At 36.9% G+C, this 9997-nt stretch overlaps 1 pseudogene; it reads left to right on the top strand.

Moving 5' to 3' along the window:
- The first annotated feature begins 7481 nt into the window (after window positions 1-7481).
- LOC145091014 (5S ribosomal RNA) lies at window positions 7482-7600 on the top strand (annotated as a pseudogene).
- The last annotated feature ends 2397 nt before the right edge of the window (window positions 7601-9997 follow it).

Here is a 9997-nt window from a genome sequence, read left to right on the forward strand (position 1 = left end):
AAATAAATCATTTTATTGAATCACCACATTGATTACTCATTATTTGTTGTTTCGGGTAATCAACTTCTTACTTGAATTATAACAATAGTTGTCCCATGCTCTTAGCATGCACATTATGTTTACTTATGGTTCTTACTTTGTGAAATAGTATAATTGAATAACATTTTCAATCACCCTCATTTCACAATTCTAAATAGAATCTTATCTATTTATAATAATGTCAATATGGTCCATCCATGACTATACTTCCAACTGTCCACAAGCGACCAATCCTTGGCGAACCGTAGATTGTCCTTGGCAGTTGTTTAATTATTTTAGTCAAAACCGGTTCTATTTCCTTTTTCCCTCTAAATGCCCTAGGCATTTGGAAAATTTTAGAACAGTCAAATATTAAAGCATATGTAATCGATCCTATACCCGAAGCGTATGGGATACAATTCATAATTAAAAAACGTGATACCTTACCAGTTTCTTACTATAATACCGTAATCATATTTCTATTTGCCGTGTTCTCAAAATTCGAACTAAGAAAAGGGATGTCGTAATCATAATCGAACTTTGAGAATGCAAATAATAAATATTCCCTTGACTAAATTCAATTAAAATTTCTCGATCTAAGATTTTATATTGGAAACAAAGTATAACATTCTCTCCCTTAATTATAGCAAAACCAACTTTTCAACCCCTGCAACTTTGCAAAGTGAAACTTTTGTTTTTATATAATTAATATTGCTAACTTGAAATACTTAAATAATAATCATGCGCCCACTAACATGATGATTATATCCATTCCAACATAATATTTATGCTCCCCTAGCTTTGACACGTGTTTAGACACCAGCTAAACTTCTAGAAAACAATACTTATTGACTTCCAAAGTTCATCTTTTCTAATAAGCCTTTATCTAAGCTTTTCAAACATATACACCTTTCCTTAGATAGCTCACATGTGTGTCTAAACAATTTTAGAACTTATATTACTAAGTCCCAAATGTTCAAACCAATTGCTGAATCTCACAATTCGAACTACAAAGAGGGATGCTGTAATCATAATCGAATTTGAGAATGCAATTTACATAATCATTATCTTCTTAAAATCTCTCTTAGTGAAAGCGTATCCTCACAATCATTTTCATTAAGGAGACAAACCTTATGACACTTAGATTTTTATAGTGTATGTGTTCCTATCCATGTGAATTGCCATAACCATAATCGAAAGATAATGTTTGTGACATATTCAAACTCTTATGGACAGAACTTGTTCACTCTTAGTTTCTTGCCATCAAGGGTCCCACCATTGCTTCCATGTTATTTAGTAGCTCACCTATGCCAGTCAATGTACTTTCATTGAACAAGGTATTTTCCCTTATGCAACCTATTGAGAACTCGTAGAACTCATATGCATAATCAACTCAACTGGATCGGCACAGAAACAAGAATACGTCAAGACGATAGGTTACAAACCTCAAGTTGTGTGCTAGTGCTTAATAATAGGTTTACTCTTGATTAGTTCTTGAAACTTTTCAAGATCATTTAGACTCGCCCTAACCTCTTGACATATAAGATTCTCTTTTCAAGAAAACAGTTCTTGACAAACAAATATTCAAGAGTTAGTGCAGATTCGCATCAAGACAAACATTACACACAATTGGTGTTAGTTGGTCTTTGTCTTATCCAAGACATCACAATTTACCAATTTCAAACGTGCAAGAGTAAGAAAAACCAATCTTCTACTTCACATTTGATGAGTGTATTAAAACTTCTTAAGATGTGTCACCCAATTCACAATCTTGGAGTATGATTCTAAGACTTGATTTTGGAACGAAGTATGACTCATCCATTTGATTTAACCATTTCAACAATTTATGATTCCTCTTCTTAGCCATACTAGTGCACTAAGATGTCCTTAGACGATCAATTGTGATATGGTTCTAATCATTAAGACGATCATAAAACACGATACAAAAGTACTCTCCCTTCTTCTTAGATTAGAGAAACTTTTATCTTTCTGCCTAATCGATTCTTCTTATTCAGTCTGCCATTCATTGAAACTTTTCAATGATTCATAATTACACTTAATCTAGTAAGTAAAACCACATTTACTAGACTTTTAGTAAATTATGATGAATAGTCTTATTGTTATTTGTGGTGGACTTGACTAGTGCACAACATTGTGTTCTAGTCCTTTAGTCCTTCACTTGACTCACATACTTGTGTGATCAAGGAATTAGTCTTAATTTCCTAAGTATCAAGATTTCCATACATCATATGATTCCAAGCTTCTATCCAACTGAAAATTGGGTGATGAGAATCTTTCCTTACTTAGAGAAATTTGACACTTCCATAAATAACATAACTAAGAATCATATCCATTTATAGAAATACACACACATCAATTTTTCACAATGATTTCATTGCAAGGATATATATAAATAAGACAAACCAAAAAAATTATTTTATTCATAAAGCAGTGGAAAACACGTCATTACAATGCAAAATCAACTGAAAAACTATGTAATCAAATATTCCTAACAAATCTATCATAACTTTCTAAGCTCAAAATCTGATCTTCGAATCCATGCGATAGAGATCTATTTCTTCGTGATCAGACTTATCTTGCTCTTCCATTAAGCTTCCTCTCTTTTCTTTGATCTTGCAAAACATTCATATGTAATCTTATCACATTATGTATTAAGAATCAATGAATAGGAACTTAATGGAGTTAGATAGTGGAATTTACCTGAAGTAGAGCCATACTTCTTGACTCTCTCATCTCTTTGATTCTTCAGGTCCTCTGGGCAGCTTCGTAGCAAACGTCCCTTCTCTTGGTAGCAGAAACAAGTGGCTTCTCCTGGAGCAACCACGAAAACATGGTTGGTTGAATTACTAGACAAATATGCTCCATTAATTTGCCAAATCATTTCTGATTCAACAGCAATAAGCATGTAAGTTAGGGCAATGAGGGTCGCGTCAAGATCCATCATATAATACTCTCTTATGAACTTATCATATGATTTAGGGAGTGACTGAAGAACCCAGTCAACAACCATCTCCTCATAGATAACGACTCCCAACATTCTTAACCTATCAATGTGTGACTTCATCTCTAATACATGTGCACACATTGACTTTCCATCTTCATGTTTCATCGCCAACAGGGCTTGAGTGAGCTTAAACTTTTCAAGCCTTTGAACTTGTGGGTTAGGGAGAATAATAGGAGGAGGTGGAGGAAGTGAAGTATGATTTCTTGTTCCTCGATCTAATCATGGAATATCATCTTCATATGGGGGGCTTGTTCCACGGGATTTGGGAAGACCATAGTTGTCATACTCTGACATCTACAAAATGAGAGACAATTCAAGTTCTTTGATTGATTGAGTCCTTAATAAATCACCCAAATTGAGATAGTAAGGCTAGGATCCAACATAATACTCTAGAACTTGGGAGAGGGATGTCGTAACCCAAATTGCAAAACATTTGAAGGTAAGTGAATGACGATTCACTAATTTTCCACCATGAAAAACGAAAAAGAGATGAAGTTTTAAATGTATTGAAAACTCCTAGACCCTTTGAGATTCATTGAACTTTTCAATGGCATGTTTAAATCTCGATATTCCTCTCGATTTGTGACTGGGATGCCGAGGATCACAAAACAGGGTGTGAATAACCATGCAAACTTACATGGTTCACCCAATGTTACAGTCACCTATTCGATGTGCGGGTTAACCACACACGTTCCACCGAACTATGAAAAACATCAAGTCTCCCTTTGCAACCTTTTCTTAGAACCCATTTAGTGTGCCTGTTAACCACACATGCTCCACTAACGTCTTCGCAAGGGTACAAAGTGTAATTTGATGGAATTGCATCAAATTCACTTTTGCCTAAAGTAACTAAGATTGAGAGTTTTTGTAAAAACATTTAGTTACTTTATAATTCATTATACTTTTAATGAGTAGAGGGTTTGCCCTATCCTACCAGTTCGGTTAACGAGCCTCCACCAATCAAGGAAGCGGTGGGTGAGAGTGGACACATATTAAACGACCATTTTACAGATCATAACCTTATACCCCCTTATAGATCGGCTTCGTGAATGAGACATACTAACGGTAAGACTAGTAGTTTAAGTTATACATATATAATATTAGACTTTTAATGTTATAAATAGTATAAGGGTGTATTTTACACTTTTAAAATACTATATGGTCTAATTTAATTAATTACACTTTTAATTTAATTAAATGTAAACCAAAATTATTATGGATTTATTAAGTTTCTTTTAATTATACTCTTTAATTAACTAATAAAACCATAGGGGTGTAATTTGAACTTTTCAAAGTACTAGGGTTTTAGAATTTAAATATTACATCATTAAACTATTAATAAAAAAATTCAAATTTCAAAACTTGAGGACAAGTTTTGAACTTTTCAAAACGTTATGGTTTAACTATTTAAACTTCAAAACCTAAACTATTAAGTTGAAATTTAAAACTATGAAACCTGAAAGGTGTAAATTGCAACTTTTTCAAACTTTATCAAGAACATTCTAGATCAACAATTCAAATAATACAATTAACAATTAATTTGTGGTTATCTAATTTTGACCTAGTCCAATTATTTGCAAGATAATTCACCAAATAACTTAAATAATTAAACATTATCTTATAAGGCAACAATTATTTGATTAATTGGTAATTATCTAGTATTTTGGCAAGGATATTCACCAAAAATCAATAAAAATCGGATTTTACTAATTAAAAACGTTTACGGTAAGTATCCCAAGCCAAAACAGCAAGAAAATCGCGAAAATACGCTGCCAGACCATTTGACTCGTCGAGTTCAGTCGACTCGGTGAGTCCACCATATGACTCGGCGATTTAAACCCCAAAAAGTCAAAATTTTCCGATTTTCAGTCATAATTCGATCAAATATGCACAAATTCATGAACAAACAACCCTAGGCTCTGATACCACTGATGGGTTTTGAGAACTACATCATTCCTATGGTGTACATGCAAACCCTGATGCTTTGGATCTAGTTTGTCTAATGAACATGCGGTTGAATTATCCAAAGCCATAAACCCTAGATCTATCATACTATGAACTGAATTAAGGGTTTAGAAATTACCTTTGATTGTTATGTAGTAATAACAATCTATTCCTCCTTGTAATTGGCTTCAGAAAGTTTGGTGCCTCAAGTGTTGCACCTCTAATGGAGTCACAAACACCAAGAGCAATAAGGATGAAGAGGGAGAAGAGGAGAGGCACCCAAAAACATCTAAAAACCCTAAGGAAACTCTTAGTCCTGTTTTTGGGGCTTAGGGGGTCCTTATATATAGTTAGGCTATTAGGGTTTACAACTGGGAAACCCTAATCTGACTGCTTAAGCCCTAAGGAGCCCATGGACTCCCTTTAGAACAGCCCTTGGACGATTTCCTTATAGGCTTCCAATAGAATTCGCCTAACCTATGTTCCAAGGTGGTCCATAGCCCAATTGCAACTATCTTATAATTACAATTCCATTCCCATAAGTTTAATTAATGTCTTTTAGTCACAAAACTAATTCTTGATTAATATTAATTAAACAATATGATTTATCCTTTAATATATTATTCATATAATATATTATTAAATCATAATTAATCCTCTCTCTCCATAATTCATCCTACAAGTTGCTATGGTGAAGGCAACCCAAAAGGATCATGCTCATAATCGGGTCAAGTACATACCATAATAGTTATGGACATAGACACTCATCCAAAAAATCCATCCTATCCACTTTCGTAATTTTATTATATGTTTTGCTGCTTTAGTTGAGTTTTCCTCACTGTACTTACAGGTCGAAGGCACCAAGGCCGGCCCAATGGTTTGATAACCTGATATTCGTTGATATGTTGAGTATGGAATAGATATGCATGCTAGTTTTGATATGCTAGTCTGCTAGATCTATAGGACTACCAGTGATACTGTCTGATTATCTGTATATTTTAATATCTGTTATATGTCGACATATTGTGGTGAGTTGAGGTTGTACTGCTTCGTGCGGTAGCCAACAAACCCTGGAGCATTCCATATATGAGCTGAGGGCCTGGTAGGGCATGCCAGACTCGAAGGCTTGCCTTGCGACAACAACCAGTGGCAACTGCTGCCACCTCAACACCGGTCAAGCGTTAGGAGGGAACGCTCCCGAAGTGTAGCAAGTGTAACTATCATCATAACGAAGCTTATCGAGTATTGCAATGCAACAATTGCAACAAGATGGGGCACATTGCTCGTTTCTATAGAACCACCTCCACCACCGGAGCCAGCCAGGTTTGTTATAGTTGTGGTGAGACAGGACATTATCATAGGAACTGTCCAAAAGGAAAGAACAACGAAAGCACCCACATCCACATAACTCCGACTCGACATCTCGTTTCCACCACCAATTCTAGTACCAGCCCGATATGTCACCAATGCGGTGAAATTGGGCACCTCAAGAAGGATTGTCCGATAACGAAGAACTCTGGCGCAGACGGAAAGATACTAAGGATCACTGCCGCAGGAGAGACTACCCCAGACCCTCGTTAAAGTATCTAAGGCGTTCGTTGTAACAGACTCATAAACTTTTTAAAACTAGTGCAACTTGAATCTTATCTTTTGCGAGATCCCGTCAGTTAAGGGACCCTCGTGCTGCGTATACTTGTCTTTTGTAGTATACCTAGTTCGCAGCAATAGTCTTGTAGTAAATCGATAGTATTGTAAATCTGTTAAAAGTTGCACGGTTGGGTTTTGTCTGTAACGCCTTTATGATCAAGTCTAATGTCTTTATTTCCAAGAGAGTCCGATATTATCATGCAACTAGAGTCCGCTTGATCCTCACAATACCAGTTCATGCGTACATCTCTTTGTCCAAAATCGCCTTTCTAGCGAAGCCGTCATTCCAGAACACCGAAGTACTCATGCATAGAGTACCTCATGTTTCTTATCCTTTCCGAATAAACCTTAGCAAAGCTCCCCGAAGTACCACTCATACAGTACGTTAAGTTCAATCCAAAGATTCATATGGTTGATCTATCGCTAAAGAATGTATACATAGGGGTAGTATATAATCAAGGTTCTATAGGTTTAGAATTTATGATTCCACTTTAACTTCTTTTCCTCATTAGGATGTGAGCTTAAAGAAGAATAATTTATTAGACTACCTTTTCAATCTTAATTATATACGACTCTTATACACGAGACTGCGATTGATGAACCATGTATGACTTCTAACATGAACTTCAGGACGGAGACTGCCCAAGACTACGAGTGATCGCATCGTCATGCACACAAACTTAGAACCCAATACGACTCCTGTAACCCAACCACCCTACAGCCACACACCAATGGAGATACAAGAACCGTCCGGACAACTTAACGACTACTCAACAATAGAATGAGAAGACCAAGCTCCTCACCTTTGAGAACTCCGGTCTTATTCTTCAAGAAGACAGACTTCAGCAGGTGCGATCATACCAGCACTAACAAACTGGATCCCATCAGAACTCCACAGTTAAACGTGCTTAGGCGAGGGAAGTACTAGTATGGATAACACCTTGGGAAGTCCTCTTGGTGCAGACCTCGATAGGATTTCCCTTAGAAATCATTACCTTCTGCCTCGCATAGATGAATCAGTTGACCAACCACAAGGAACGATGTGCCTTTCAGAAACGGACCTAAGATCCGAATATCACCACTTACGAGTGTTAGTGAAGGATGTCCCGAGGACAGTCATCCAAACTCGATACGGACGCTACGAGTCCGTAGTGATACCCCTCGGATAGGACCAATACGCCCGTAGTATTCATGAACTTAGTGAATAGGGTACGCCATTCTTACTTGGATCAGTTCGTCATTGTCCTTATAAATGACTTACTTATCTACTCTCATAGTAAGAAGGAAATCATAAAGAGCATCTACAACAAACCATGGAAACATTACGATCAGAGAAGCTTTACGCGAAGTTCTCTAAAATACGAGTTTTGGAAATTGAAGAGTCGAATTCCTGAAGCACACTATTAGTGATGTGGGAATTCTTGAGGACCCTTCCAATAATCAAAACCGTTGAGAATTTGTTAGCACCAAAGACGCCGATGAGAATTCGCCAAATTCTAGGTCTCACCGACCTACTGTCGTAGTTCATTTGGAACTCCTCGCGGATTACGAAACCTCTTACGACTTTGACCCAGAAGGGAGTGGCTGTTGACTAGGAAGAGAAACAAGAAAAAGAAAGCTTTGGAATTCCAAGTGAGAGACCAAATCCTTTTGGAAATCTCACACCGGAAAGGCTTGATACGCATCGGAAAGCGTGGTAAGCTAAATCCAAGATAGTTTGGACCTCCAAGATTCTTTCCAGAATCGGTCCTGTAACTCATAAACCCATCCTACACCGCGAACTTAGTAACTTACATTTTAACCTTCACGTCTCGAACTTGAAAACGTACCTTTCCGTCAAGACTCTCGTAATCCCACTCGACGAGATCGAGATCAATTAGAGCCTCGCCTTCGGGAAAGAACTGTAGTGACCATGGACCGAGAGTTCAAGCGGACGAAGCAATGCCGCATCCCATTAGTGAAGGTTTGTTGGGATACCAACCGAGGACCCAAATTCACTTGGTAGCGCGAGAATCAATCGAATAGGAAGTATCCTCACCTCCTTGCTCGATTATTCATGTCTACTCCTTTACCTAAATTCTAATTTCGGGATGAAATTCCCTCTAACGGGGGAATGATGTGAGAACCCGAAATTTTCCATCCAGTTCAGCCAAATACTTCATTAAAAGTCAAACTCATTGTTGTTATCTTTTAGCACAATTAGGAGTTTATTTGAGCGTTCTGAGCCTTGTACAATTAAGGAATAAGTGGAGGGGTTTATCGGCTGAAGTTATAGCTCAAAGAAATGACCTTAAACATCCCTGCACGGAGTTCACAGCCAACACATGGGAGTTTACGGCCGTAAACTCCATGTGGGCCGTAAACTCTAGCTTATAAGATGATATGTTGGTCATTTGTTCATTTCTTCCTTCCCTTTGGTAGAAATCCTCTCAAGTATCATCCCGATCTTCAAATCTCGTAAGTTTATTGTCTTAACTAGTTGATATTTTGCATGAACTAGTAATCTTACAAGATTTCATCCGTGAAATCATTCCATTTTGTAGATCTTCAAGTTCCACCAAGAACACCAAGAACACACACTAGTATTCTTGACCAAAACCGACCATTCAAGCTCCAATATCGTAAGTACTCTTGTTCTAACTGATTGTACACTAGTTTTATCATGGTTAGGGCTTAGAAAACATAAGGAAACCCAGGATTCAAGGAGTTTACGGCCAAGACATGTTCTTAGGCCGTAAACCTCTTTTAAGAGTGCATATGACACCATAACACCTTAGTAAGCTTTGGTTATTAGCATAGAACCTTGCACCATTGAACTAAGGACTTAAATACACGATTTGGTCCTTCATACCTTGAGTTTACAGCCATAAACTCATGGGGAAGTGGTCCCCAGGCTGTAAACTCCATACAAGGCCATTCTTGGACCTTAAACCCACCCAAGTCTAAGCCTTGAAACACTTAACCACTTAAGTTATAATAGTGTTTAGAATAGCGGTGACGCTATTAGCGCCGCAATTTACCGCGATTATGGTCACCGCTATAGCGGCGCTATATGAATAAAATCCATTTTTGGGCCATTTTACATAAAAGAAACATTTTTTATGCCATTCCATTGAATTAAATTGTTTTTTCTTAGCTGAAACCAACAATTTTGTGTCATTCTTTTGAATAAAATTGTAATATTATGACTGTCATGACTTCCATTGAAACCATGTATGTGTTGTCTTGCTAATTGTGTCGAAAACTTGAAGTACTACATTATGATTAACTATCAATTTACTTAATCTTTTCATTTGATATATGTAATTGTGTTAAAGTATGATAAAATAGTAAGTATTGCATATGTTTTCTTGTTGACTGTGT

This window comes from Lactuca serriola, chromosome 2, assembly GCF_051521515.1.
Source record: "Lactuca serriola cultivar US96UC23 chromosome 2, Lser_US96UC23_V15, whole genome shotgun sequence".
Lineage (NCBI taxonomy): Eukaryota > Viridiplantae > Streptophyta > Magnoliopsida > Asterales > Asteraceae > Lactuca > Lactuca serriola.